This window comes from Hyperolius riggenbachi, chromosome 11, assembly GCF_040937935.1.
Source record: "Hyperolius riggenbachi isolate aHypRig1 chromosome 11, aHypRig1.pri, whole genome shotgun sequence".
In the NCBI taxonomy this organism is placed as follows: Eukaryota; Metazoa; Chordata; class Amphibia; order Anura; family Hyperoliidae; genus Hyperolius; species Hyperolius riggenbachi.
Window position 1 is genome coordinate 241,400,181 of NC_090656.1, and position 22,805 is coordinate 241,422,985.

Genomic DNA, 22,805 nt, shown 5'->3' on the forward strand with positions numbered 1-22,805 from the left:
TCCGATCAGGAAATCCCGTTCATAGAACGGGATTTCCTGGAGGGCTTCCCCCGTCGCCATGGCGACGGGGCGGGATGACGTCATTGGGAGTCCCGGGCCACCCCTCGGCGCTGCCTGGCACTGATTGGCCAGGCAGCGCTGGGGTCTGGGGGGGGGGGGGGGGCGCGCCGCAGCAGATAGCGGCGATCGGGCAGGGGCCGGCGGCGATCAGAGTGCTGGCGCAGCTAGCAAAGTGCTAGCTGCGTCCAGCAAAAAAAAAATTATGAAAATCGGCCCAGCAGGGCCTGAGCGGCACCCTCCGGCGGCTTACCCCGTGTCACACACGGGGTTACCGCCAAGGAGGTTAAGAAAGACCCCGCCCATCAGATAATAATTGACCCTCAATGAATACAAAATGCTAGGTCATATTCCCGATTGAGTCCATTAGGCTCCATCGTCCCCAACCGTCTTATCCAGAACGCCTCCCTCTTGCGTAGTGCAATTTCCCTATTGCTTCCTCTCCAATCCATAGGCACCGAATCGATAATCTTAACTTTAAGTTGTGTAACTGAATGTTTCATCTGTGCAAAATGTTCAGAAACCGACTGGCCCTGTGTCTTATGTCGTATCGCCGACTTGTGCGACGAAATACGATCCTTTTTTCGCGTTTTCCCGCGTTTTCGCGTTTTTCTCGCTTTTTTTTTTTTTCTCTCCTCCTCGCGTTTTTGAGGTTACATCGCGGCTGGTTGGCGTTTTACGCGTATGATCATGCATGCATGCGTATTTTTTAGACGCGTTGTTCCGTTGGATGATGTGGTTCTTCCTGATTGGCCAGAAAGGGCCAGGAAGTGTTTTGGATGTCACATGATCTGTCCATTTTGATCAATGGAGGCACGTTTACTCTCTACATTGACTCTTTTTGTCAGCAGGCAAATGGTTAATTGTGATTTGCATATTAGCCTTTGCAGTTCCCCATCAGGTCCACCACTGGTCTCCGCCCAGTTAGTCACCGATTGGTGATTTTAGTGGAGGTGGGGTATTTAAGGCACTGCACATGTGTGTTTGTATATGGCTGTTGCAATTTGAAAAAGGGCTATGCCCGAAACAACGTTTGTCATTGTTAAGCCACAATGGTGATGCAATAAAAGAGCTTTTCCTGATGCTTGGAGTGGTGCCGACCTCTTTACTACTTGAATGCTTTGAGCACCTCAGTGGACGCAGAGGTGAAGGTCGAGGCACACTCATCTTCTTTCTGGTGTGGAGCTCCTCCTGACTACAGAGTGTATAACATTAGTGAGTGTCCAAGGGAGTGGAGCTTCATGGCGACCCCACAGACGGAGAAGGTTGCAGGCACGTTCTGCTATAGTGATCTACAAGCTACTGAGATCTTGTCGATAGTGGAAAGGGGTACATCTTTTTTACAAACTCCGGATCCTAAGCCACTACAGCATGACCTGGAGATGACCATGAGGAGGAAGGTTAACCTGGACCTGCATTCCAGGACTTTGGCAGAATACTGTCACGCCAAGAGGATTCCTTGGTCGATGAGGGCACATGTGGCACCGACATTATTTCCTAATGATGATGCATACTGTGATGTGTGGGCCAACATTTGGAACAAGGCATCATTGGATGCGATGTTGCACACGATCGTCCGCATCCAGCGTGAATTACCCCTACTCACGACAAAGATTGAGGTCTTGACTAAGCAGATTAAGGAGACCCTTCCCACGGATAAGTTTGATGATTTCATGGATTCTCTTAACAACAAGTTGGGCATTTTGACCAAAAAGATCGAGGAGGATAAGAGGGGCAAATTTACTCGAGATGCTTGTGATTATGTCTCTGGATACGTATATCCGTGGCAGCGACAATCTGGGCTGCGTAATCCTGTTCCTAGAGGAAGAAAACCACCTCGGGGTGGGAGGCCCCCCAGACCCGGCTCCGATTCACCTCGAGAGGAATCCGGGGCCTCTTCACGGGATGATTCCCCAAACTGTGGAAGAGGAGGAGGCATAGGGGAGGGAGGCGCCGGAGGAGGCGCAGCTTCCAAGAAAGTTCTGAGTCCATGGGTATTACGCCGGAGGAGGAAGTAGAGTCCCTTGTGGTAAATATTTCCTCATATACGTTATCTCCGTTAGAGACTCACGTTTTGAATTATGGACTTTCCTTCTGTCCCACTTTTGCCACTGACTTTTTTCAATTAGATCAAGATCTGTTTAGTTTTTTTCGGAACATTAGATTGAAATACTTTTTTTCATGTTTGCCCACTTTTCCTTCTACCAATCAAGAAGATGCTGATGGACAATTTAGGTTGAAGGAGCTGGGTTTCAGAAACCCTAGCTCTTTTTTACCCCCGAGTCATCCCGTTATTGACAATTTTGTTTCCAAGGTTCAGGGTGACATTAAGAAGTTGGAGGAAGGTGTGAGGAAGGGTGAACATACCCTACATTATAATCTCAGTAGGGATGAGAGGGAGGCTTTGTGTGCCCTGCAGAATAATGTGTCCATCACCATCCGCCCAGCTGATAAGGGGGGGGGCGGTGGTGGTGATGGACACGAGTATGTATGAGAATGAGATCTTACGACAGCTTTCTGATAAAGCAGTGTATGAACCACTAATGGGAGATCCCCTGGTGTGGATACAGAAACAAATCGATAGTGTGTTACATGATGCTTTGAGAAAAAATGTCATTGATAATGGGCTGTTTACTTTTTTAAAGGCTGATCATCCCTCCACCCCTAGAATTTACACACTCCCCAAGATTCACAAGTCTCTAGCCAACCCCCCTGGCCGCCCGATTGTGGCCGGGGTTGGCTCGATATTTGTTCCCCTTGCTAAATTTTTGGATGCTTTACTTCAACCATTGGTTCGGTCAACTCCTTCGTATTTGAAGGACACCTCCATGTTCCTTGAAAAGATTAGGGAATTGCGGTTGCCTGATGATCAGATCCTTTTTGTTACCCTTGATGTGGACAGCCTCTACACCTCCATCCCACATGATGGGGGTGTAGAGGCTGTCGATTGGTTTTTAATGACGCGTACTGATCTCTCTTCAGATCAGAGGAGATTTTGTTTGACTTTGCTGGGGATTGTTTTACGCTTTAATTATTTTGAGTTTAAGGGACAATTTTTTATGCAACGTCGTGGCACGGCCATGGGGTCAAATGTGGCCCCCTCCTATGCAAATTTATACATGAGCCTATATGAAGAGGCGTTTGTTTATAATAATGCATTATTCCACCGGCATGCAATTTGCTGGTGGCGCTATATTGATGATGTTTTCTGCATATGGAGGGGGTCACATGAGACCCTTATGGAGTTTATTTTTCAGTTACACGGCTGCTGCCCTTACATTAGGCTAACGTCCCACAGTGATTTAAACACCATATCATTTTTGGATACATCTATCACCAGAGGGGAGGGAGGAGAATTGGTGATTGATCTGTTCAATAAGAGTACTGATCGCAATTCCGTATTGCATTATGAAAGCTTCCATCCCATGGGTACCAAGAACAGTATACCTCGGAGCCAGTTGGGTCGGGTAGACAGGATAGTTAGCAATGAGCTCCAACGTACTAGACGTAGGGATGAAATGATTGGCAGATTTCGACAAAGAGGCTACCCGTCTGAGACATTTACTCCACGGACTAGACGTGGGCGGAAACCGACTGGCCCCCGTCTTCCATTTGTGTCAACATTTAGTGCGAATAGTGATGTGATTTCACGGGTCATACGACGGCATTGGCGAATTTTATCCGACGGTTTTCCACGGGTTCCCGAGTTTCGTTACCCACCTATGATGTCCTTTAAGAGGGCCCCGACAATACGGGACAAGTTACATACAAAGAGTAAAGGACGACCGGTGAATAAACGTACGGGTATGTACCCATGTATGGGGTGCCACATGTGTGGCATGGTGTTGAAGGGTAATACCTTCACTCACCCGTCCCAGGGTACTCTTTTTTGGTTACGAGATTTTTACACGTGTGACTCTAGTTATGTCATATATATGCTTAAGTGCCCTTGCGGGCTTGCATATGTGGGCATGACCACGCAACGCCTTAAGGATCGTATTTCGTCGCACAAGTCGGCGATACGACATAAGACACAGGGCCAGTCGGTTTCTGAACATTTTGCACAGATGAAACATTCAGTTACACAACTTAAAGTTAAGATTATCGATTCGGTGCCTATGGATTGGAGAGGAAGCAATAGGGAGATTGCACTACGCAAGAGGGAGGCGTTCTGGATAAGACGGTTGGGGACGATGGAGCCTAATGGACTCAATCGGGAATATGACCTAGCATTTTGTATTCATTGAGGGTCAATTATTATCTGATGGGCGGGGTCTTTCTTAATGCCTGCAATTTACTACTGTTTTTGATTGATTGACATTTAACTTTTGATCTTACATTTATTTTATTGCTTTTGTATTTGTTTTAGATATCCCTGGGCTGTACTGTGATGGACCTGCTGAGGGTGACGTATTGAATCATTTGCCTGCTGTAATTTTTTTTTTTTTTTTTTTTTTTTTTTCATAGTGCCAACATTGACTTGTCCACACTTGTGGATTTTGTTTGGTATGGGAACATGAGTGTCTAGTTGGTATTTTGGTTCTATGAACACTATATTTGTTTGGTTCTTTAGTGTTCTGGTATGCATGCATTCTGCTCTTATGCGTGTAGCCATAAGTTTTGCGTATTTTGTGACGCGTTGAGGATGAGCTGTACGCGTTTGTGAGCGCACTCCGCACTTGGGGCGTGCTCCATGCGTACCGCCATGTTGGGATGCGTACTTTGTGACGCATTTTTTTGAAGTGTTCTGTTGTCGGTTTTTACGCGTATAACCATATGTTTCGCGTTTTTTTTTTTTACGCGTTGTGGATCAGTCGTACGCTTTTGGTAGCGCACTCCGCGTTTGGGGTGTGTTCCATGCGTACCGCCATGTTGGGATGCGTATTTTATGACGCACTGTTCTGAAGCGGTTTTGCCGTCGTTTTTCGCGTTTTTCCCGCGTTTTTCACGTCGTTTTCGCGTTTTTCCCGCGTTTTCGCGTTTTTTCCGCGTTTCCCGCGTTTTCGCGTTTTTCTCGCTTTTTTTTTTTTTTTTTCCTCCTCGCGTTTTTGAGGTTACATCGCGGCTGGTTGGCGTTTTACGCGTATGATCATGCATGCATGCGTATTTTTTAGACGCGTTGTTCCGTTGGATGATGTGGTTCTTCCTGATTGGCCAGAAAGGGCCAGGAAGTGTTTTGGATGTCACATGATCTGTCCATTTTGATCAATGGAGGCACGTTTACTCTCTACATTGACTCTTTTTGTCAGCAGGCAAATGGTTAATTGTGATTTGCATATTAGCCTTTGCAGTTCCCCATCAGGTCCACCACTGGTCTCCGCCCAGTTAGTCACCGATTGGTGATTTTAGTGGAGGTGGGGTATTTAAGGCACTGCACATGTGTGTTTGTATATGGCTGTTGCAATTTGAAAAAGGGCTATGCCCGAAACAACGTTTGTCATTGTTAAGCCACAATGGTGATGCAATAAAAGAGCTTTTCCTGATGCTTGGAGTGGTGCCGACCTCTTTACTACTTGAATGCTTTGAGCACCTCAGTGGACGCAGAGGTGAAGGTCGAGGCACACTCATCTTCTTTCTGGTGTGGAGCTCCTCCTGACTACAGAGTGTATAACATTAGTGAGTGTCCAAGGGAGTGGAGCTTCATGGCGACCCCACAGACGGAGAAGGTTGCAGGCACGTTCTGCTATAGTGATCTACAAGCTACTGAGATCTTGTCGATAGTGGAAAGGGGTACATCTTTTTTACAAACTCCGGATCCTAAGCCACTACAGCATGACCTGGAGATGACCATGAGGAGGAAGGTTAACCTGGACCTGCATTCCAGGACTTTGGCAGAATACTGTCACGCCAAGAGGATTCCTCGGTCGATGAGGGCACATGTGGCACCGACATTATTTCCTAATGATGATGCATACTGTGATGTGTGGGCCAACATTTGGAACAAGGCATCATTGGATGCGATGTTGCACACGATCGTCCGCATCCAGCGTGAATTACCCCTACTCACGACAAAGATTGAGGTCTTGACTAAGCAGATTAAGGAGACCCTTCCCACGGATAAGTTTGATGATTTCATGGATTCTCTTAACAACAAGTTGGGCATTTTGACCAAAAAGATCGAGGAGGATAAGAGGGGCAAATTTACTCGAGATGCTTGTGATTATGTCTCTGGATACGTATATCCGTGGCAGCGACAATCTGGGCTGCGTAATCCTGTTCCTAGAGGAAGAAAACCACCTCGAGAGGAATCCGGGGCCTCTTCACGGGATGATTCCCCAAACTGTGGAAGAGGAGGAGGCATAGGGGAGGGAGGCGCCGGAGGAGGCGCAGCTTCCAAGAAAGTTCTGAGTCCATGGGTATTACGCCGGAGGAGGAAGTAGAGTCCCTTGTGGTAAATATTTCCTCATATACGTTATCTCCGTTAGAGACTCACGTTTTGAATTATGGACTTTCCTTCTGTCCCACTTTTGCCACTGACTTTTTTCAATTAGATCAAGATCTGTTTAGTTTTTTTCGGAACATTAGATTGAAATACTTTTTTTCATGTTTGCCCACTTTTCCTTCTACCAATCAAGAAGATGCTGATGGACAATTTAGGTTGAAGGAGCTGGGTTTCAGAAACCCTAGCTCTTTTTTACCCCCGAGTCATCCCGTTATTGACAATTTTGTTTCCAAGGTTCAGGGTGACATTAAGAAGTTGGAGGAAGGTGTGAGGAAGGGTGAACATACCCTACATTATAATCTCAGTAGGGATGAGAGGGAGGCTTTGTGTGCCCTGCAGAATAATGTGTCCATCACCATCCGCCCAGCTGATAAGGGGGGGGCGGTGGTGGTGATGGACACGAGTATGTATGAGAATGAGATCTTACGACAGCTTTCTGATAAAGCAGTGTATGAACCACTAATGGGAGATCCCCTGGTGTGGATACAGAAACAAATCGATAGTGTGTTACATGATGCTTTGAGAAAAAATGTCATTGATAATGGGCTGTTTACTTTTTTAAAGGCTGATCATCCCTCCACCCCTAGAATTTACACACTCCCCAAGATTCACAAGTCTCTAGCCAACCCCCCTGGCCGCCCGATTGTGGCCGGGGTTGGCTCGATATTTGTTCCCCTTGCTAAATTTTTGGATGCTTTACTTCAACCATTGGTTCGGTCAACTCCTTCGTATTTGAAGGACACCTCCATGTTCCTTGAAAAGATTAGGGAATTGCGGTTGCCTGATGATCAGATCCTTTTTGTTACCCTTGATGTGGACAGCCTCTACACCTCCATCCCACATGATGGGGGTGTAGAGGCTGTCGATTGGTTTTTAATGACGCGTACTGATCTCTCTTCAGATCAGAGGAGATTTTGTTTGACTTTGCTGGGGATTGTTTTACGCTTTAATTATTTTGAGTTTAAGGGACAATTTTTTATGCAACGTCGTGGCACGGCCATGGGGTCAAATGTGGCCCCCTCCTATGCAAATTTATACATGAGCCTATATGAAGAGGCGTTTGTTTATAATAATGCATTATTCCACCGGCATGCAATTTGCTGGTGGCGCTATATTGATGATGTTTTCTGCATATGGAGGGGGTCACATGAGACCCTTATGGAGTTTATTTTTCAGTTACACGGCTGCTGCCCTTACATTAGGCTAACGTCCCACAGTGATTTAAACACCATATCATTTTTGGATACATCTATCACCAGAGGGGAGGGAGGAGAATTGGTGATTGATCTGTTCAATAAGAGTACTGATCGCAATTCCGTATTGCATTATGAAAGCTTCCATCCCATGGGTACCAAGAACAGTATACCTCGGAGCCAGTTGGGTCGGGTAGACAGGATAGTTAGCAATGAGCTCCAACGTACTAGACGTAGGGATGAAATGATTGGCAGATTTCGACAAAGAGGCTACCCGTCTGAGACATTTACTCCACGGACTAGACGTGGGCGGAAACCGACTGGCCCCCGTCTTCCATTTGTGTCAACATTTAGTGCGAATAGTGATGTGATTTCACGGGTCATACGACGGCATTGGCGAATTTTATCCGACGGTTTTCCACGGGTTCCCGAGTTTCGTTACCCACCTATGATGTCCTTTAAGAGGGCCCCGACAATACGGGACAAGTTACATACAAAGAGTAAAGGACGACCGGTGAATAAACGTACGGGTATGTACCCATGTATGGGGTGCCACATGTGTGGCATGGTGTTGAAGGGTAATACCTTCACTCACCCGTCCCAGGGTACTCTTTTTTGGTTACGAGATTTTTACACGTGTGACTCTAGTTATGTCATATATATGCTTAAGTGCCCTTGCGGGCTTGCATATGTGGGCATGACCACGCAACGCCTTAAGGATCGTATTTCGTCGCACAAGTCGGCGATACGACATAAGACACAGGGCCAGTCGGTTTCTGAACATTTTGCACAGATGAAACATTCAGTTACACAACTTAAAGTTAAGATTATCGATTCGGTGCCTATGGATTGGAGAGGAAGCAATAGGGAGATTGCACTACGCAAGAGGGAGGCGTTCTGGATAAGACGGTTGGGGACGATGGAGCCTAATGGACTCAATCGGGAATATGACCTAGCATTTTGTATTCATTGAGGGTCAATTATTATCTGATGGGCGGGGTCTTTCTTAATGCCTGCAATTTACTACTGTTTTTGATTGATTGACATTTAACTTTTGATCTTACATTTATTTTATTGCTTTTGTATTTGTTTTAGATATCCCTGGGCTGTACTGTGATGGACCTGCTGAGGGTGACGTATTGAATCATTTGCCTGCTGTAATTTTTTTTTTTTTTTTTTTTTTTTTTTCATAGTGCCAACATTGACTTGTCCACACTTGTGGATTTTGTTTGGTATGGGAACATGAGTGTCTAGTTGGTATTTTGGTTCTATGAACACTATATTTGTTTGGTTCTTTAGTGTTCTGGTATGCATGCATTCTGCTCTTATGCGTGTAGCCATAAGTTTTGCGTATTTTGTGACGCGTTGAGGATGAGCTGTACGCGTTTGTGAGCGCACTCCGCACTTGGGGCGTGCTCCATGCGTACCGCCATGTTGGGATGCGTACTTTGTGACGCATTTTTTTGAAGTGTTCTGTTGTCGGTTTTTACGCGTATAACCATATGTTTCGCGTTTTTTTTTTTTTACGCGTTGTGGATCAGTCGTACGCTTTTGGGAGCGCACTCCGCGTTTGGGGTGTGTTCCATGCGTACCGCCATGTTGGGATGCGTATTTTATGACGCACTGTTCTGAAGCGGTTTTGCCGTCGTTTTTCGCGTTTTTCCCGCGTTTTTCACGTCGTTTTCGCGTTTTTCCCGCGTTTTCGCGGTTTTTCCGCGTTTCCCGCGTTTTCGCGTTTTTCTCGCTTTTTTTTTTTTTTTCCTCCTCGCGTTTTTGAGGTTACATCGCGGCTGGTTGGCGTTTTACGCGTATGATCATGCATGCATGCGTATTTTTTAGACGCGTTGTTCCGTTGGATGATGTGGTTCTTCCTGATTGGCCAGAAAGGGCCAGGAAGTGTTTTGGATGTCACATGATCTGTCCATTTTGATCAATGGAGGCACGTTTACTCTCTACATTGACTCTTTTTGTCAGCAGGCAAATGGTTAATTGTGATTTGCATATTAGCCTTTGCAGTTCCCCATCAGGTCCACCACTGGTCTCCGCCCAGTTAGTCACCGATTGGTGATTTTAGTGGAGGTGGGGTATTTAAGGCACTGCACATGTGTGTTTGTATATGGCTGTTGCAATTTGAAAAAGGGCTATGCCCGAAACAACGTTTGTCATTGTTAGGCCACAATGGTGATGCAATAAAAGAGCTTTTCCTGATGCTTGGAGTGGTGCCGACCTCTTTACTACTTGAATGCTTTGAGCACCTCAGTGGACGCAGAGGTGAAGGTCGAGGCACACTCATCTTCTTTCTGGTGTGGAGCTCCTCCTGACTACAGAGTGTATAACATTAGAGAGTTTGTACATTAAACATAATCGTTCATATGAGCTGGTTTTCTAGTTGTTCTGCCTGCTCGTGTTACATAAGGTGCCTGTCCATGTTCTTGTGCTGATACAGGCAGACCAATGTCTACTGCAGTCTCTCTGCCAACTGCAGTCTCTCTCTGCTCTTCTTGTGTTGCTCTTGTTGCTTCTATATCTGCAGATGTAGATGGATAAGTGTAATTGTCCCAATCTGGCTCACTTGGCCTCATCCTGAATCTTTCCTCAGTCTTTCTTAAATGCCTCCGATTTCAGTTCTCTTCCTTCCTCTGTTATCACTTCATAGGACCGAGATCCTAATTTCCCCACAACTTTTGCCTTATGCCACTGTTTTTGATACTTGTTCATTGGCTGAACGCGTACTGTATCATTTCTCTGGAGCTCAGGTAGATCTTTGGCTGACCTATCATAGTACAATGCCTGTCGACTTTGATTCCTCTGCAGTTTTTCTTTGCAGTTCTCCACAAGTTTTGGTCTCAACAGATGACTCATGGTTGGTAATAGAGTCCTAGTGCGCCTGCTCATAAGTCTCTGGGTTGGACTAGTCTCCAGGCCTTGACTGGGTGTATTTCTATAATCCAGCAAACTCAAATAAACATCTGTGCCAGCCTGTTCTGCTTTCTGCATCAGTCTTTTGGCTGTCTTTACTGCTGACTCTGCTTTGCCATTGCTTTGAGGATATCCAGGTGATGAAGTTTGGTGATGAAAATCCCATACCCTGCTGAATTGTTTAAAGTCATCCGAGGTAAACTGAGGCCCATTATCAGAGAATACAATCTCCGGAATGCCATACCTTGCAAAATGCGCTTTCAGTTTCTTGATCATAGTCTTTGCCCTTGTGTCTTGTAAGTAGTCCACTTCCCAGAAGTTGGAGAAATAGTCCACAGTTACCAAGTACTCTTTGTTATTCCAGCTAAACAAATCTAGGCCTACCTTGGACCATGGCCTATTTGGAATTGCATGTGGTTGCAAAGTTTCTTTTTGTTGCTTGTCAGACCATGATGCACATATGTCACATTTTGCAATCCATTGTTTTATTTGATCATTCATTCCTGGCCAGTAAACACATTCCCGTGCTCTGCGTAGACATCCTTCTACACCTGTGTGAGTGGAGTGCAATCTCTCTAGTATGCTCCTTCTCATTGATTCTGGTATAACTGCTCTTTCACCTTGAAATATGACACCATCCTGCACTGACAGTTCATCTCTTACATGGAAAAAAGGCAATACTTCAACTGGTGCATGTTGTTTATATTTAGGCCAGCCTTCTAATATGACATTTTTCAAAATCTGCAGTTTCTTGTCTTTTTCTGTATTGCTCTGTATTTCTTCTAACCGGTCTTTTGATACAGCTAAGTACTCACACATGTTAATATTCTCAATGACTTTTCCACCTTCTGCTCCAGTGGGTAAGTAGGCTCTACTCAGCGTATCTGCAATAAGTAAATCTTTTCCTGGGCAGTAGCTGATGTCAAAATCATATTTCTCTAGGTCTAGGTTTTCCTCTCTCAGTAATCTCTCTCTCAGGTGAGAGTCCTGGATTCCACATACTATCCTGTCTCTGATTAGAGAGTCTTTGAGATCACCGAACTCACAGCTTGCTGCTAGTATTTTCAGTTCTGTAACATAGCTGTCTATGGTTTCACCAGTCTCCTGATTTCTTGAAAAAAAATTAAATCTTTCCACAGTTTCATTCTTCTTAGGGTCACATTGTTTATCAAACATCTGAATAATGTCTTTCACAGTCATATCCTCTATGTCATTTCTTCTGACTAAAGTCTGTGATATTTCTCTGCCCCAGTGCTGGGCCGAAAATTACGCATTAGCGAAATTACGCATCGTAATTCACTACAAATGCACCGTAAGCGTTACGTGTAAGGTTACTGTCTTACGCGTAATTAATTACGCGTAGACCGTAGGTTACGTTATTACGCGTAACAAATTACGCGTAAGACAGTAAACTCCCATTGAAATTACACAGTCTGCCGTAATCGCGTAATATTACGCTCCCGTATAATATAAAAAAGCCGCCGACTTTAAGGGTTAATAGCAAAGCTCCCTTAAGTGCTAAGAGCCTCAAATTTGGAGAATATATTAAGGAGATCAGAAGGAATAAGAGGAATTTTTTTTTTTCAAAAAGACCTTATAGTTTTTGAGAAAATCGATATTAAAGTTTCAAAGGAAAAATATATACATTTAAAAACCCGCCGACTTTAACGGTTAATAGCAAAGCCTGCTTAAAATTTAGGAACACCAAATTCACAGGGTATATTAAGGGGATCAGTGGGAATAAGAGGAAATTTTTTTTTTCAAAAAGACCTTATAGTTTTTGAGAAAATCGATTTTTAAGTTTCAAGGGCAAAAATGTCTTTTAAATGCGGAAAATGTCAGTTTTTTTTGCACAGGTAACAATAGTGTTTTATTTTCATAGATTCCCCCAAGTGGGAAGAGTTTTACTTACTTCGTTCTGAGTGTGGGAAATATTAAAAAAAACGACGTGGGGTCCCCCCTCCCAGACCTCTTTAACCCCTTGTCCCCCATGCAGAGTGGGATAGCCAGAATGTGGAGCACCGGCCGCGTGGGGCTCCGCACCCTGACTATACCAGCCCGCATGGTCCATGGATTGGGGGGTCTCGGAAGGGGAGGGGCAGCCAAGCTTTCCCCTCCCCCTCCGAGCCCTTGTCCAATCCAAGGACAAGGGGCTCTTCTCCACCTCCGATGGGCGGTGGAGGTGGAGGCCGCGATTTCCTGGGGGGGGGGGGGTTCATGGTGGCATCTGGGAGTCCCCTTTAAAAAGGGGTCCCCCAGATGCCCACCCCCCCTCCCAGGAGAAATGAGTATAGAGGTACTTGTACCCCTTACCCATTTCCTTTAAGAGTTAAGAGTAAATAAACACACAAACACATAGAAAAAGTATTTTAATTGAACAAAAAACATAACCACGAAAAAAGTCCTTTAATATTCTTAATTAACCATTCATACTTACCTGTCCCTTTAAATAAATGATCCCTCGAAATAGCCTCGGAAATGTCCTATCAGTTACAATGTAACAAAGTTATTACAATGTAACAACTTTGTTACATTGTAACTACGCCACACCCGACGTCACTCGCCGCTCAGCCGCCGCATACGCGTCTGCGCTGCACAGACCCGACAGTGCTCTGAGCTATATAGCTCAGAGCTCTCTAAGCATCTTTGAATTTGGGCTCCAAGGAGCCCCATTGGTCCTTAGCAGACCAATGAGGTTCCTTCAAATGAGAAGGAACCCCATTGGTCTGCTAAGGACCAATGGGGCTCCTTGGAGCCCAAATACAAAGATGCTTTAGAGAGCTCTGAGCTATATAGCTCAGAGCTCTGTCGGGTTCAGGACGCTAAGTCCCCGCCGGCTCCGCTGCCCTCCCCGCCTCTCCTACATGTCACCTATATACATGCTGGCATCCATGGGTGCCAGCATGTATATGGGTGACAGGAGTGGGCGGAGTGGACGGCGGGAGCCGGCGGGGACTTAGAGTGTATGCGGCGGCCGGAGGGTGAGCGGCGAGTGACGTCGGGTGCGGTGGAGTTACAAAGTAACAAAGTTGTTACATTGTAACAACTTTGTTACATTGTAACTGATTAGTATATTTCCGAGGATATTGCGTGGGAACTGGCTTTTAAAGGGACAGGTAACTATTAATGGTTAATTAAGAATATTAAAGGACTTTTTTTGTGGTTATGTTTTTTGTTCAATTAAAATACTTTTTCTATGTGTTTGTGTGTCTATTTACTTTTAATTCTTAAAGGAAATGGGTAAGGGGTACAAGTACCTCTATACTCATTTTTCCTGGGAGGGGGGGTGGGCATCTGGGGGACCCCTTTTTAAAGGGGACTCCCAGATGCCACCATGAACCCCCCCCCCCCCCCAGGATATCGCGGCCTCCACCTCCACCGCCCATCGGAGGTGGAGAAGAGCCCCTTGTCCTTGGATTGGACAAGGGCTCGGAGGGGGAGGGGAAAGCTTGGCTGCCCCTCCCCTTCCGAGACCCCCCAATCCATGGACCATGCGGGCTGGTATAGTCAGGGTGCGGAGCCCCACGCGGCCGGTGCTCCGCATTCTGGCTATCCCAGTCTGCATGGGGGACAAGGGGCTAAAGAGGTCTGGGAGGGGGGACCCCACGTCGTTTTTTTTAATATTTCCCACACTCAGAACGAAGTAAGTAAAACTCTTCCCACTTGGGGGAATCTATGAAAATAAAACACTATTGTTACCTGTGCAAAAAAAAAACTGACATTTTCCGCATTTAAAAGACATTTTTGCCCTTGAAACTTAAAAATCGATTTTCTCAAAAACTATAAGGTCTTTTTGAAAAAAAAAATTTTCCTCTTATTCCCACTGATCCCCTTAATATACCCTGTGAATTTGGTGTTCCTAAATTTTAAGCAGGCTTTGCTATTAACCGTTAAAGTCGGCGGGTTTTTAAATGTATATATTTTTCCTTTGAAACTTTAACATCGATTTTCTCAAAAACTATAAGGTCTTTTTGAAAAATTTTTGTCCTCTTATTCCTTCTGATCTCCTTAATATATTCTCCAAATTTGAGGCTCTTGGCACTTAAGGGGGCTTTGCTATTAACCCTTAAAGTCGGCGGCTCCCTAACATTGATCCATGCGTAAATTTTTCCGCTTGGCAGCATGACCTTACGCATTAATTGCTAGTAGGATCTTACGCGTAAGCCAATAACGTAACAACCCGAATTACGGTATTCTTACGCGTAATTGCGTAAGGACTATGCGTAATTACAGACATGTACCGAAATTGAATGTCTACGCCGTTAGCGTAATTCCGTAATGCGTAATAGCGTAAAATTACACGTAATGATCCGTAAGCGTAGCTTTTTCCATTACGCCCAGCACTGCTCTGCCCTTCTCTCCTATTAAGTAGTGGAATCGTTTTATTTTGCGCTTCTCATCACTGGCTGCTACTGTGAGATCCACATACAATGTGAACTCTTCTTTCCATTGCTTACATGCTTGGGTCAGATTAGATGAACTCACATCTAGTTTCCCAGGGGGTTTCAATCCACTCTCCATGCTGTCTTTATCTATACAGGGACACTTTACTCACTGTTGCTGTGGCTGACTCTTCCTTGCAGGGTTGCTGCCTCTTCTTGTGAGTTCAGTTTGTTGCTCTGTTACTCTGAAGTCCTGTACACCGCTGCCACCATGTTTGTTATGTTAGGTTTCTTCCATTTGCAGACACGCATGGTAGATTATAACTGAGTGGCTTTAATCATGCTTATCTCACAAGCCTGTGTCCTTTACACATACACAGGGAGGAACCAACAAGTTGTACAAAACTGAATCCTTAATAACAGTAGTGAGACATCTAGTGGCTAAACTGCAATACTACATATTGCTACAATCAACATCGTCCAATAACAGTTGCATACCTCCCAACATTTCAATGTCCCAAAACGGGATAATTAGGCCAGACCCCTGGCCACACCCCCAACCCCCTAGTCACGCCTACCCCAGAAAAAAAAGTTGTTGTTTTTTTAATAATTTTGTTTAATTACCCCCAAATGGGAGGCGCTGGGAGGGTGCCGGTGGGTGGGGAGGAGGAGGGTGAGGGTGGCCGTGGGTGGGCAGGCAGAGAGAGGGGGAAAAAAGCAGATCGAGGCACCAGCCCGCCCGGTATGCGGCATGGATGGCCGCCGCCATCATTAACCTTCTCCCTCCTAATATGTCCCCCAGTGTCCCCTTCCCCCGCACAGTAAAATGGGCAGCGGAGCGGCCCTTAACTGTTACCACTGCCGTACCGGGATCCAATCTGGTCTTCTCGCTTCCTGCTTCCTGTGACATCACAGGAAGCGAGAAGACCAGATGGGATCCCGGTACGGCAGTGGTAACAGTTAGAGGCCGCTCCGCTGCCCATTTTACTGTGCGGGGGGAAGGGGACACTGGGGGACATATTAGGAGGGAGAAGGATAATGGCGGCGGCGGCGGCCATCCATGCCGCATACCGGGCAGGCTGGTGCCTCGATCGGCTTTTTTCCCCCTCACTCCCCAGCGGCCGGGATCAGGGGGGCAGCGCGGGACAGCGGGACGCCCCCCCAAAATCGGGACCGTCCCGCCAAAAACGGGACGGTTGGGGGCCCTGCAGTTGTGATTGTGGCCCGAGCTCAATCTCCTCCATATCAGTCCCCAGTATGTCCTGAGCTTCAGCCATCAATATGTTCCCACATGCCGGACTGAGGGACAGAATGCTGTTGTCCTGGGAGGGCTGCTGACTACTGGCTGCTGGGGTGGATGTCACATCAAGTGTGGGGCGTTGGCTGCTGCTGCTGCTGCTTGGAGTGCTGCTCACAGTAGAGGTCTGGGATGCAGTCATGATGTCCATCAACACTTCAGGTTCCATCTGCTCAACCACCACACGGGGACCAGAAGCTGTAAAATATTGTGATAACGGCATTGACTGACTCGGCCCAGGCTGTGCTGCCCTTTCTGCTGCACCACGACCCCGTACAGCTAGGCGTCCTCTCCCTGGCTGTGGAGCAGTCCCAGAAGTGGCTGAAGTAATGGAACTCCCTTTCCTGACACCCCCACGAACCCTGCCAGACATGTTGCGAATAAATCACTGCAAAATGAGATGATTAATACCAGTGAGCAGTGAGCACAGTACAACGTAACTGAAGGGTATCTGTTACAACTTGCATGGTTTGTGCGCTGCACCTGGAGCAAAACAGAAACATACGCACAAACCCGCAACCAGGCAGAAGTGTCACTGTTAGGAAAGGACTGACAAACCAGGAGTAAGGCTGGTTTCACAGTGGGACGTTACAGGCGCACGTTAGTGCAGCCTGTAACGCAGCCCACCGCACAGCAATGAAAAATCAATGGGCTGTTCACAGTGCCCACGTTGCGTTACTCAGTAACGCTGCGCCATAACAGAACATACTGCATGCAGTACTTTATAAGCGGCAGAGCCGCATTAGACTGTTTGCACATGCGCTGTAATGTTGGGAAGGAGCGGAGAGCGGCCAGGCACATGGCTAATTAATATTCACTGCACTCAGTGACGTACAGTGTTTACTTCCTGGAGCGGCCGCTCTGTGCGGCGATTGGCCGGGACCACGTGATGCTGCATGCGTCCAAGAGTGCGCATCACGACATCACGGACGCCAGAGTGAGCTGCACAACGCGGCTCACTCCGACGTCCACATCAGAGAGCACCAGGCGTTGTGTTAGGGGCACGTTACGCGACCATAACCTCCCCTAAAACGCAACGTCCTGGTGTGAAACCATCCTAAATGAATGATAAGAATTTATTATTAAATGAAAATAAAGTAATGCTATGCATTAACCTCATGTACAGGAACAATCAGCATTGACTTGCAGGCAAAGTATTCAGCAGGCATACATACACTGCAGCAATAACACAGGCAGCTATATTCACATATACACAGCAATGATGATACCGGCGGATGTATTCAATAAGCATACAAATGTATGAGAATCAGGGTATATACAAGGACCTCTCTGCATAAGGTGATTTATGCAGAGTAGACACAGTGTATATAACTGTGTGCACACTGACTCTGGATCCGGAATAGTATCCACAACATAAAACTAGAAATGTATACAAATACAAGATGTACAATAGAGGAGGAGACACACGGATAGTCAGCAAGCATAGGTCATCAACAGGAGATCAAACAGTACAATAATCGCTAGGCAAAGAATAGTCGGTAATACAAAGCACAAGGTCAACACGGGAGATCTATAGAGCAGAGAAAAAAAATTGTCCACAAAATCAATCAATCACTGGCGTCAGCCTATAGGTGCACTTAGCGGTCATGCATGCCTGAGACACTTGGTTTTGGGCCTTGCAATATCTGATAATGCAAAGGTCCCTGCACGTGTTGTCACTTTAAATGTATCAGGAGGCTGTGGACTGAAGCACAACTTCGAGAATGGCCAAATTTCAGCGTTAAACGTGAAATTCAGATTTATTTCTGCTAGGAAAATGATCGTAATTACAAAAACAATTTTCATTACGAAATTCTGCATAAATTGCACAAATTAAGTTCATTTTTGCGTAATCGTGATTAGGTCATTACGCTCATCACTACTGGTGGTTAAGGTTAGGTGTGGGGTGGTGGGTTGGTTAACCTTTTCCGGACCGACGTAAGTAAATCCTACGCCACACTTGTAGCTGCTCTAGGCTGATGCGGTGTAGGATTTACGCCACCCGCCGTTTCCGCTCCTGATGCGATCATGCTCACCCGACAGGGAAGATTAAGCTGTTATATGACAGCTGACATCTCCCCTCAGTGATCAGGAGCCATCGCGTATGGCTCCCGATCACGTGATCACTATGATCACTATGATCGCCGGCGGATCGTAGTGATCACTGCAAGAGCTGCGGCGGTAGAAAGCTCCCCAACTGTCCCGAATCCTGTGGGACTGTCCCAATTTGGGGAGGTACTCCCGCTATCCCGCGCCACCCCCCTTTTGTCCCGACCAGCTGGGCAGAGAGGGGGAAAAAATTATCAAGGCACCAGCCGCACCAATGCGGGATGCAGGGGCCGGCATTACATTCCTCCCTCCTATCCTCCTAATGTGCCCCCAGTGTCCCCCCCTGCTTGCAGAGTAAAGTGGGCAGCAGAGCGGGCTGTCATCTAATCTTACCATTGATCCTCTCGTACTGGCATCTGGCTTCACTCTACTTCCTGTGACGTCATAGGAAGCAGAGAAGAGGCAGATGCCGGTACGCGAGGATGAATGGTAAGATGACAGCCCGTTCCGCTGTGCACTTTACTCTGCAAGCAGGGGGGGACACTGGGGGCACATTAGGAGGATGGGAGGGAGGAATTTAATGCCGAACCAGCATCCCATATCGGCGCGGCTGGCACTTCAATCATTTTTTTTCCTCCTCCTCCCCACCCACGAGCACCCTCACCCTCCTCCCCACATTATTTAGTTAGTTATATTAGTTATTTAGTGTAGCAAATCGCCCAAAATGCAAATGCGTCGCCTACACCATTTTCGGGCGATTTCCCAGCGATCACATTTGAGTGCTATAGAAGCACTAAACGCGATCGTGGAAAATTGCCGCAGTGTTCAGTGATTTTTCCGCTGAAAAATCACTCCTGCAAAACGCCGCTGTAATCGCTGGCGTTTTGCAAACGCAAGTGTGAATGGGCCCTGAGGGAGTAATAATTTAAAAAAAATCTTTTTGGTAGGCGTGACTAGGGTGCGTGTTGGGGGTGTGCTTAAAGGGAAGGTCCAAGCAAAAAAAATAAAATGAGATTCACTTAGCTGGGGCTTCTACCAGCCCCATGCAGCCATCCTGTGCCCTCGTAGTCACTCACTGCTGCTCCAGTCCCCCGCTGGCAGCTTTCTGACCTCGGAGGTCAGGGCCAAATTGCATACATTTTTACACATTCCCGCTAGTGCAGGAACATTAACACATACATTTTTACGCGTTAGTGGTGAAACGCGTAAATTTTTGTTCCTGCACTAGCTGGAATGCGTAAAAATGTATGCAATGTGGCCCTGACCTCCGAGGTCAGAAAGCTGCCAGCGGGGGACTGGAGCAGCAGTGAGTGACTACGAGGGCACAGGATGGCTGCATGGGGCTGGTAGAAGCAGAACTAGCTGGTGGCGGGGGACTGGAGCAGCAGTGAGTGACTACAAGGGCACAGGATGGCTACATGGGGCTGGTAGAAGCAGAACTAGCTGGTGGCGGGGGAGTGGAGCAGCAGTGAGTGACTACGAGGGCACAGGATGGCTGCATGGGGCTGGTAGAAGCAGAACTAGCTGGCGGGGGACTGGAGCAGCAGTGAGTGACTACAAGGGCACAGGATGGCTACATGGGGCTGGTAGAAGCAGAACTAGCTGGTGGCGGGGGAGTGGAGCAGCAGTGAGTGACTACGAGGGCACAGGATGGCTACATGGGGCTGGTAGAAGCAGAACTAGCTGGTGGCGGGGGACTGGAGCAGCGGTGAGTGACTACAAGGGCACAGGATGGCTGCATGGGGCTGGTAGAAGCAGAACTAGCTGGTGGCGGGGGAGTGGAGCAGCAGTGAGTGACTACGAGGGCACAGGATGGCTACATGGGGCTGGTAGAAGCCCCAGGTAAGTGAATCTCATTTTTTTTTTGCTTGAACCTTCCCTTTAAGGTGTGGCCTAAGTGTCCCGCTTTCTGATATGAAACTGTTAAGAGCATGCGGTAGGCGGGGACAGGGCAGCCATCAGGGGGGTACAACTGACACTGCAGTGAGGGGCCCAGGGCTTCTGAGGGCCCTGGGCCCCCCAAAGTGCTGGAAGGACCGTATGTGCTGGCTGCACACCGCACACCTTGTAACCAGCACACCGCTTCCAGCACTGAGAGAAGAGTGACATCAGTGTTTGAACGTGGGGAGCAGATGAGTGAGCCCGCTACAGGGGACTTTCTATACTGGGGCACCACCTATATTTGGCTACAGGCTATCTATATTGGGCCACCACCTATACCTGGCTACCTATACTGGGGCTGGAACCACCTATACCTGGCTACCTATACTGGGGCACCACCTATACCTGGCTACCTATACTGGGGCACCACCTATACCTGGCTACCTATACTGGGGCACCACCTATACCTGGCTACCTATACTGGGGCACCACCTATACCTGGCTACCTATACTGGGCCACCACCTATACCTGGCTACCTATACTGGGGCTGGAACCACCTATACCTAGCTACCTATACTGGGGCACCACCTATACCTGGCTACCTATACTGGGGCTGGAACCACCTATACCTGGCTACCTATACTGGGGCACCACCTATACCTGGCTACCTATACTGGGGCACCACCTATACCTGGCTACCTATACTGGGCCACCACCTATACCTGGATACCTATACTGGGGCACCACCTATACCTGGCTACCTATACTGGGCCACCACCTATACCTGGCTACCTATACTGGGGCTGGAACCACCTATACCTAGCTACCTATACTGGGGCACCACCTATACTTGGCTACCTATACTGGGGCACCACCTGTACCTGGCTACCTATACTGGGGCACCACCTATACATGGCTACCTTTACTGAGGGCAACACCTATACCTGGCTACCTATACTGGGGCTGGAACCACCTATACCTGGATATCTATACTGGGGGACCACCTATACCTGGCTACCCCTACTGGGGCACCACCTATACATGGCTACCTTTACTGAGGGCAACACCTGTACCTGGCTACCTATACTGGGGCACCACCTATACCTGGCTACCTATACTGGGGCACCACCTATACATGGCTACCTTTACTGAGGGCAATACCTGTACCTGGCTACCTATACTGGGGCACCACCTATACCTGGCTACCTATACTGGGGCACCACCTATACCTGGCTACCTATACTGGGGCACCACCTATACCTGGCTACCTATACTGGGGCACCACCTATACTTGGCTACCTTTACTGAGGGCAACACCTGTACTGGGGCACCAGCTCTACCAGGCTACCTATTCTGGGGGCATCTATACCTGGCTAGAGACAGGGGACAAGAGGTAACACAGGGGGATAAAAGAGGCACAGGGAGAAAAGAGATGAGATGGGAACATGAGGTCACACAGAGGGACACAAAAGAGGCACAAACTGAGGTGAGACAGAGGGGGGACAAAAGAGGCACAGGAAGGAAAGAGGGGGGACAAAAGAGAACAGATAAAGGATAAGAACAGACCCACGAGTTCCTATCTCATTTGATAACCGGGGACTACCTGTATGTTGCTAGTATTTGGCTCCCCCCACAACATGCCATGGTCACACCCACTTTTTGCTGCATCACGCTGTGCAGCGCCGGGCCGAGGCAGAGGCGAGAGAGGCTCCAGCCTCGGGGCGCAGTGTAGTAGGGGGCGCACAACTCACTTAGCTATCTTTCCCCTATTGTGTCTGAAGCAAGAGATAAATAAGAAAAAGGGGATACATGGCAGTGACTGCAAGCCAGATAACTAGAGATTAGGGTGTTGGGATTGTTTGGGGCCCTGGGGTGCCTCTTACCCTGATAGCAATCAGTGTGTGACGCCTGGGGTGGGAGGGGTGGAGGGGTGCACTTTGGTGTCTCAGCCTTGGGTGCTGGAAATCCTTGTCCCAGCTCTGACGCTGTGCATTTCGCTTTCTTCAATGTTGGAGCCATGCACATTTTTCGCCACAGCGCACTTTGCTCACGGACACAGGGGTGGGGTGGCTAGTGAGCGGGCACAGAAACCAGTGGGTGGGCCCAGGGAGGGGAGCCAAGGCCTGATGATGCGTGAGGGGCCCCAAAATTTCTGATGTCGGCCCTGGGCGGGGAAGAAGAGGATCTATTCGCCTCCCTGCCGTACCCCCGGCGATCGACACTCCGACACTCTCCTCCGCTCTGGCCGGCATCCCTGTTCGCTCTGACGTCAGTGCCGGGTTGATGATGTCATCAAGCCGCGACCTGGAACTGAGCGGCAGTACGAGCGTGGATGCCGGCCAGAGCGGAGGTTTCCACTGTGGCTCATCGCTGGAGCCTGGAAGGTGAATAAAGGATGCTGGCTACAGGGGGGACACACAGCCCAGCTAGCAAAAGAGGGGATCCAGCTGCCTGACTCCCCCCCCCCCCCCAAAACACCCGCCTCTCCCCCCATGCAAATTTTCCTGGTCCTTAAGAAGGGTTAGGCAACCCAAATGGTTAAGTTGTCAGGGGGGCATTAGTGATATAAATTGGATAACATTTG

The 22,805-nt window shown here is 47.7% G+C and overlaps 1 protein-coding gene across 4 annotated transcripts in view; it reads left to right on the top strand.

Moving 5' to 3' along the window:
• The window catches only part of LOC137538746 (low choriolytic enzyme-like), a 1,161,243-nt gene that overhangs the window by 1,137,918 nt on the left and 520 nt on the right, over positions 1 to 22,805 (top strand). The window lies entirely within an intron of this gene.